Source organism: Magnolia sinica, chromosome 6 (genome assembly GCF_029962835.1).
Source record: "Magnolia sinica isolate HGM2019 chromosome 6, MsV1, whole genome shotgun sequence".
Lineage (NCBI taxonomy): Eukaryota > Viridiplantae > Streptophyta > Magnoliopsida > Magnoliales > Magnoliaceae > Magnolia > Magnolia sinica.
The window spans coordinates 47881711-47890996 of record NC_080578.1 but is presented as its reverse complement, the minus strand read 5'-3'; positions in this window follow the sequence as shown (position 1 = coordinate 47890996).

Here is a 9286-nt window from a genome sequence, read left to right as displayed (position 1 = left end):
ATTGGGATGCCCTCATCCCTCATCCTTTTGTAATAGTTCCTGGCAATGTGGTTTGCCTTGCCGCAGTAGTCACAGTTCTTGCTGGGGGCATGGGTGGAGCTCGCACATTTATCAACCTAAACCTCCTCTCTGGGATAGGTGGAGCAGGAGGAGCCTACCTTGGTCTAACCGGGGCATCTCTAGCTGGGGGTGTGACCTGATAGTGTGCTCGAAGTCTTTTTCTAGTCTCATCGTCTTATCTAACAATTCTGGGAAATCCATGAAATCTCATGTGCACAACCGTGAATGTGTCCCGGGCTTGAGTCCCTCCTTAAATTTCTATAACTTATACTCCTCATCCTCGAGGGCCTTAGGCATGTACCAGGAAAGCTCATCAAATTGCGCCTCGTACTGGGCGACAGTCATGTTCCCCTGCTCCAGCTTCAGGAACTGCGTGATCTTCTTGTTTCGGCACGATCAAGGGAAGTATTTTTCTAGGAACTTCATCCTGAAGCCGGTCCATGTCCAAGTGTACCCAGTTGGCATGCTTCTCTGCACACTCTCCCACCAGTTCTCGGCCTCCCCTTCAAGCAGGTACGTGGCCAGACTGACCATCTGGGCATCTGAGCACTCTAACGGCCTCATCATCTTAGCGACCCTTTCCAACCAATGTTCGGCTTGAATTAGGTCAGGTGCTCCCCCAAAGGTCGGTGGCCGGAGCCTCTGGAAGCGATAAACATGTCTGTGCCCTTGACATTTCTGTCTCGGTATGCTGCCCTGCAGTCCCTATCCTGAAGAGTCTCCATCATCAGCGCGTGCACATCCTACTGCTGTCGTGCGAACGTATCCTCTTGCTGCTACATAGCGGTGGTCATCTGCGCAAAGGCTACAAAGGCTGCGACCCTTGTCAGTGAATCCGCAGGTGCATTAGCTAAAGGCGTCCTCTATTCGAAATACTGTGAGGGCAACCCTGATGGAATAACCTGAGGGGAAGGAGAATCCCCTACAGCTTCAGATCCCGTATCCATATTCTCCACTCCAGGTGAAAGGCCTTGTGTATAGACAGGACTGTGTTCCTAATAGCGCTCAGTTGACAGAAGGGGATGTATGTCGACTGTACGGGTCTGTTGTGATCGTAGGACAAGTGGCATGGCTTCCTGTGAGGTCAAAATTTCATGGTTCAGGTATTGGGAAAAGCGATTTCAATTACAAAACAACACAAGGGTTAGAGGTCTTGTTATCTCGCCTGCCGCATGGTGTACAAATTAGTTCATAAGCCTAACCAATATCCTGGTTGTAATTCCAAGGTGACTAAATTTTTATTTCTAGATTTAGACGACTAACTTAACATTTCCTAAGGGATCTTAATTTCTTTTCTAGGGAACCTAAGACTTCAATTCATACTCTAAATTCTTCCTAGCTATTGGGAATTCCTTCATAGGTTCAATTGTGTTATTCTACTAATATCTGAGGGGGCCTAAGTATTTTATTTCTATGTTTGTTCATCCTAGCTACTTCCTAAGGGAAAATTCCTAAGTTTCACCTAAGTTAATCCCTTAAGGATTTTATATGTTGATCCCACAGCCTGGATATCTCAGACTCCACTTTGATGCCAACTTGTAATGCCCTAGTTTTCGAGACTCGAGTATACAACTCGTTTCCTAAAAACCCGGGAGTCAAAAGATCATAAAGAGGCATTTATAAAGTCAAAGTGCAAATAGCAAGAATCAAGCATAGCATAAGATATAACCAAAATAGGAACAATATCCTGTTCCACTCAGCTGGGGACCCCAAATATAAATCCTCAAATAAAAATGTTCAAAGTAATCTATAACATCTAAATCTACTGCTTCAACCCAAAGTATGCAGCCGCTTCCTGGTGCGGCTCCTCATGGTACAACTCTTCCTTTGTTGTGACTGCAGCCATCCTAAGATCCACTGCGTATTCGTCCATCCTTGCACCTGCATCCTCTGTACGGTTGAACATTGGTGAATGAGTGGCCAGCTCAGTGTGATTTTTCCTCAAGATTACACACCACCACCCTAGACAAGAAATAACATAAAAACATCAAGGCAAACAAAACATAGTAAATGCAGTCTTATTATATGCATGGATACATGAATGTATCTTCAACTTGGGGATGCTTATCTGTTCAGCAGTTGGGCTCTTCACACATGCAAAGGTTGGCTATTAGTGAAGCACATCACGTACGTACATCACATACCACATAATGACTACCTATCGTACATCACGTACGTAAATTGATAGTTGGTGGTCTGGTAGCTAGCGAAACGATACCCCAATAACTCGGAGGCACGTGCTACAACCTCCAGAAGACATCCACCTGTCATCATAAATATGTCATGTATGCATGATTAGCCAAACCATTATTCGTCTAATTATAATCAGCCGGTTTAATAAGGCTCAAGGTCACTACGGGGGCTCGTCTCCCAGCATAGGCCGATGGCTCAGGCATAGTGTCCCATTCCACCATCCTCGGCCCATGAGTTTATCGCCTTAAGGTGTGGATAGAGCTCATCAACACGTGGCCAATCAACTCTCAATATATGGAAAACTACCATCGTATGCTGATTAAGAATGAAGTGTTGAAGACATTAAATGCAACAACTAAAGTGAGACGGTATGTATGATTCAAATGCAGATAAACAGCGGCGATAACAAATGTCAAAAGGTTCATTTCATAGTCAGGTAGGTGGAATCACTCCATAGATGGTAAGCCCCATGAATCAAACTACCACTAACCATAACCTCCATGTTAGGGGTTTAATCTTATCACAACTAGTTCCGTTACACCCTAAGTATAGACTCTCTTTAATGGAGGTTCCCCTAGATAGATTCCAAGTCATGAGTGTCTTGCAACCAATATAATAATATGAGGGTATAGCGTGGAGGTTCAAGCATAATTCAATACAGCTTTCGGCCCAGCTGGAAGTCTGGTTTCAATCTAGTTTTTGGCCCTCTGCACGGCCTGATGAAGGCCGGTTTCCAGCCCCTTTGGATGGACTTATGAAGGTCAGATTTTAGTCCGTTACACAACCTGATGGAGGCCTTCTTCAACCCAATCTAGAAGCCGTCTTCAACCTGGTTGAGGGATGGTTTCAGCCCACTCAATTGCTGGAAACCTGATCCAACACCCTTCAGCAATTGGATTGTCAGCCAGGCCTCGAATAGAATGGTGTCCTTAGCTAGTTTTGATGTTGGCCCTGGCTTGAACTCAACCAAGCATGCTTAACAGGTTCTGGCCTGAGTCTGGGTCCTAATTCTAACCGAACGCAACTCCAACAGCCATGTGCTGTTGGGTGTAAGAGAACGAGGAGGGATAGACCGTTACCTGGTCTGCTCCGACGTTGGCTTAGTCGGCCCAACTCAGTTGCAGCTTCAACAATGGACCATGTGGATGTTCATTCCTAAGTTATCAAGGTGTTATGGTGGTTAAAGAAAAATTGACCAAGGTAACTCAATGCCTTTACTTGGGGGATTCCTGGTCTCGGGACTCAGTGAGGCAGCAACCCAACTCTCCTGAGTGATTGGAAACGACTGAGTCGAGCTAGAGATGGGACGAGTCGAGCTGAGTAGCTGCTAACTCACTCACCTTCTTAAACGAGTTGTTATTCTCTTTCTTCTCTCTCTTTCTCTTTCTCTGTTTTCTTCTCTCTCTGGTCCCGAGAGCAACAATAGCTCTTTTTTATAGGCAGGAGAGAGATTCATCTAACGGTTAGGAGGAAAACTCTTCTTGCAACAGCCATTATTGAAGATCCGTTTTGCATGGGGTCCATCTGATCCTGAGGATGGAATCCTGCTGCAATAGCCCACCAGAAAAGCATATTTTTAGCCCTGGTGAGGCCCATCTCGTGATCATGGGTCGGATGGTTTAATGGAGAAGATGGATGGCCATTAATGGCATATCACCATCTAGGGTTTTTCAGCATGATCTGGTCTGTTTGAGCGGACCAGATGGGGCTGCTGATCACTGCGTGACCCACTTTTTAGGCCATTTAGGTGAGTTTCGAAATATCTCATGAGATATTCTGATTTTTTCCATTTGCTCGTGAGAGGAGGCGTTTCTCTTCTCCATCTCGTACTGCCCTAAGGTGAGGGGCTAGGATTGGTCCACGTGGCCCAGACATTTCTCTTCCCGACCATTTTTGGTAGCGAGAGAACGTGATCTCTAACGGCAAGTGGATGACTGGGATTGCCTAGCCAAACTGACCCTAGATCACTCGTGTGGCCCATTGATGGTCCACCATCCGTGGATCTTAGTCATTCGTGCAGTCTTGATTGGTTCCGATCCCAAATCCACATTTTTATGCATGAGTCCGTAAGCCTATAGGGTTTTGGTCAGATGAGCCTCATGAATCTGATGAACGGCTTGGATGGCCAGATAGTGGCCAGGGTGGGCCGCCTAGGTGGTCGATGTTCATCAGATTCAAAATTTCAAATGGGCAGGAGAAATCCCAATTTTTCTTTAAGATGGGTCGATCAAAGCTGGTTTGACCCGCTTGACCTGACCGGTGCACTTCGTGCACGAGTGCACTAGGTGTACTCGCACCTTGTGTTGGGTCCACCGTGATGTTTGTGATAGATCCACTCTATCCATCAGTCTTGAGAGCCCCCTCTAGGGGTCCTGGCCCATTATGGAGTAGATGTGAGGCCCATGTGGGCCGTATCGCACATCCCAGGCCCTTTTATGGCCAATACCCCTCAATCCAACGGCTGGATTAGTCTCAGATTTTGTTTCAATGGTTAAATGGGAATTTGAGAGGCAATGAGTGCTTGGTTGGCTATTCACTAGCCCTCGAAGGTCGATCACTAGAGCATTATTCCATTTCTTTACAATCAGCTGATTTAAAAACTGTTTTAACTTAAGGTGTTTAGTCAAGGTTACCTTCCTAATTGATGTAGGGTCTAACTCAGCTCCTAGGGCCTTTGACAAATGGCCTTAACGATGACTGGGAGCCCCATCCTGCATTCGTTGGATTTAAGTTGCCTGTTAGTCGAGTTTGAAATCCCCTGTTACGGCACTTGTGTACTAGAAGTGCGGGGTGTTACACCTACGATAAGAAAAAGATGACCTTTGTCGCTGACAAAGGACTCTACTGCTATAAGGTCATGCCCTTCGGGTTGAAGAATGCCGAGGCCACGTACCAATGACTTGTAAACCAAATATTTGTTAAACAGATCAGATGCTACATGGAAGTCTACGTTGACAAATGCTGGTCAAAAGCATCAAATCTGCAAACCACATCACCGACCTCGAAGATATGTTCGCAATCCTATAAAGATACCAGATGAAATTAAATCCAAGCAAATGTGCCTTCGATGTCAGCTCAGGAAAGTTCCTCAACTTTTCGGTCAACTAGAGGGGAAAAAAAGGCAAACCTCGATAAAATTCAAGCTCTGCTCGGCATGAGTTTGCCCAAGGCGACGAAGGAAATTCAGTGCCACCCTCAACCGGTTCATCTCCCGAGCCACTGATAAGTGTCTCCCCTTCTTTACACAACTGAAAGAAAAATACAAGATAAAGTGGATTGAGGACTGCAAGCTGGCCTTCCAACAACTCAAGCAGTACTTGGGTTAACCACCGCTACTTTCAAAGCTCGAGCGAGGAGGACCACTCCTGCTATACTTAGCAGTTTCAACAACAACAGTAAGCTCAGCCCTCATCCGGGAGCAAGAAGGGAAACAACTACCAGTGTACTATGTTAGCAAAACCCTTGTCCCAACTGAGACCAGGTATCTAGATATCGAGAAGCTCACCCTAGCTCTGGTTGTCTCATCCCACCACCTCCAACCTTACTTCCATGCCCATCTATAATAATCTCGACCAACCTACCCCTCTACCAAGTACTCCAAAAACCTAAAGTGTTGGGGAGACTCAGGAAATGGGCGATCAAGCTTAGTGAGTTCGGTGTTAAATATCAACCCTAAACTGCCATCAATGACCCAGTCGTGGCTGATTTTATTATCGAGTTTGCATCTGGAAACAATCTGGAAACCAATCCAAACAGCGAGACCAATTAGCCTGTAAGTTAGGTGGCCGAGCTTGACCTGCCACTCTGGACATTGTATGTCGATGGCTCATCCAATTCTAAAGCCAGAGGGGCCGGGATAGTTCTGGAGGCCCTTGATCAGACTTATACACAATACGCCTTAAGATTTGGATTTTAAACATCGAATAATGCAGAAAAATACAAAACCTTTTTTGCCAGACTTAGGTTAGCAGCGATAATGGGAGCCTAGAACCTGAAAGTCCGTAGTGATACACAGCTAGTCATCAACTAGATAAACTAGATAGAAAATGAGTACCAGGCCAAGGAAGAGAGAATGATTGCCTATTTACAAAGGGCCCGAGAACTCATCAACAAACTCCCCAAGTGCGACATTAGCCTGAACCCCAGAGCAAAAAACTCCAAAGAAGATACACTAGCAAAGCTGGCCACAGTGGCCGAAGATGACATTCCAAAGTCAATCCCAATCGAGTTTCTCACCGAGCTGAGCATCAGTGATTCCAGTTCAGATACGATTCTCCCAGTGAATTCGGCACTGTGCTGTATGAACCCAATAATTGACTACCTTCAGGAAGGGAAGCTGCTTGAAGACCGACTTGACGCCCACAGACTCCAATCCAAGTGGGCTCGGTACACTATGGTCGGGAAGATTTTGTATAAAAAGGGATTTTCCCTATCTTATCTCAGATGCCTCTGACCTGAAGAGGCTGAGTACATCCTGAGAGATACATGAAGGTATCTGTAGCAATCACTCCGGCAACCGTACCCTCATCCACAAAGTCCTCTGATAAGGATACGTTTGGCCTATCATCCAGAAAGATGCTAAACAATACACCTAGAGGTTCAACAAATGTTAAAGATTCACAGCGGTACTCCATTAGCCGCTTGAGCAATTGACCCCCATGAGCGGGCCATGGTCCTTTGCCCAATGAGGAATAGACATCATTGGCCCCCTACCAACTGGCAGAGGCCAAACCAAATTTACGGTCATCGTGGTTTATTACTTCACTGAATGGGCCGAGGCTGAGCCTCTGGCCACAATAATCGAATAGAAAACTATTGACTTCATCTGGAAAAGCAGTATATGTCGGTACGGGATTCTACACACGATCATTTCGGATAATGGGAAGCAGCTCGACAACAATCGATTTCGAGATATGAGTGAAAATCTTGAAATTTGAAACATCTACTCGTCACCTCGACACCCCTAAGCCAACAGTTAGGTCGAGGTGGTCAACAAGATCGTCAAGAACCATCTTTAAACCAAGCTTGAGAAACCTAAAGGGACTTAGGCCAAAGAGCTCCCCCATGTCCTCTAGGCATATCGGACCATCGCCTGAACAACCATAGGAGAAACTCCTTTTCCCTGGCCTTCGAAGTTAAGGCCGTCATCTAAGTTGAGATTGGACTCCCTACCTCTTGGACTTGTTCCTACAACCAGAATCAAAATGTCAAGCAGATGGCGTTGGACCTCGATCTGCTCGAGGAAAGAAGGGAGCAGGCCCAACTCAGGGTGGCAGCTTGGTAACAGCAGCTTGCTCGATTCTATAATTCTAGAGTGAGGACGAGAAGGTTCTAAGTTAAAGATTTGATCCTCTGTCGAACCTTCCAAAACACCAAGGAGCACGACTCGGGAGCCCTAAGACCGAATTGGGAAGGATCCTACAAAGTGACAGGCACTATCCGACCTGGGACCTATCGGCTTAAAGATATGGAACAGCAATCTCTAGCACATCCATGCAACTCCGAGCATGTGAAGATCTACTACCTATGAAAGCCGAACAAGCCTAGGGCCAAAATTTACACTTCTGTTACCTAGAATCCACAATAACTGACCAAGTTGGAACCCGCATGTAGTCCTCATAATTTACAATAAAAATCCCAAAGTCGGGATATTTTACTTTCTACTCGTCGCCTACAATAACTCGATCTACATGGCCTATTGAGGACTTCTCTTAGTGTAAGGGAGAAAGTCCTCACTAGTCACCTGACCCTTAAAGAAGAGGTTGATCTATTAACTAAATAATATCGTCAAGACTACATGGTCCACAAGAAGGGCTCGTACTTAAGCTTTCGCACAACCTTAAAAGGTTGACCTGCCAATTAATTAAAAAAAACTGATCCGACCAATCCACTTAGAAGATTCACAAAAACAATCATTACGACAAAAGCTCTTTTCTCATTTATATGATAAGAAAAGTACATAACAAAAAAATGAGAGAACATAACAACAAGAGGGGTACAAGATAAGGGAAAGGTTCAAGGTTCTGATGGAGGAGGCTGCATGGAAGGAAAGACTTCGGCTTCCGGCGGAGTGGAGTCTTCAGAAGGGCCAACCTTGAAAGCGGACAAGTCAAGCTTAGGGTGCGCCTCATTAACATCTTCGAGGCACTTATCATACCTGACACTATAGAGTGCATGTAATGCCCCGAACTTTTCGATACTCGGGCATCAAAAGTTCTCGAGTGTTACTATAAGATTCAACGTAGCATATACATGTGTATGAGACCAATCCAAATATTCTATCCTTACATCCTTGCTCTGACTCTAACTTAACCATTGAGGATGATCTCCATTCATAGATCAAGCCATCCGACCATTGAATTTCAAGACAAGACCATCCATCACATGATTTGATGTAAGTACTTCCCCTTGAATAAAATGACGAATAAACTCCCTATCCATAATGATTAAGATATATGTTCTTTTGTAAGAATTTCTTAGAAACGTGCCTATAACCATGTGGAGCCATTAAATTTCCCAAAACTCACAAATCAGCAATAATTATGAAAATGTCATCGACATATACCCTGAATTCTAGATCGCATGGTTTCTAGTGTTCGTTTAATGTGAAATTTTATACTAGGCCTGATTATCATAAATTAATCATACATGTCAAATTTCAGCCCTTAGATCATAGTAAATTAACTACTTGACCTCTACATTCGTTCGTACATTCATCAGATCAAGATCAGATCAAGATTTTGATCCGTCCATCTTATTCACACCATATGAATATGCTTAACCCATCATTGGAATCAGAATCTGAGAAACTTTCACGTGTAAGAAAGTCACTCGAATCTAATGTTATATAAGCCCTACCCCTAATCACTCCAAAAACCCGCTTTATGCCCATCTGTTTGCGAAACTGACCATACATTAACCTACATACTTGGCCGGAGTGATAACCATCAAGTTCTCATATTTTTAGTAAGTCATCTGACCACCCATGAGGATTGGATCTACCAAATGGGCCATCCGAATATGAGGATAAACC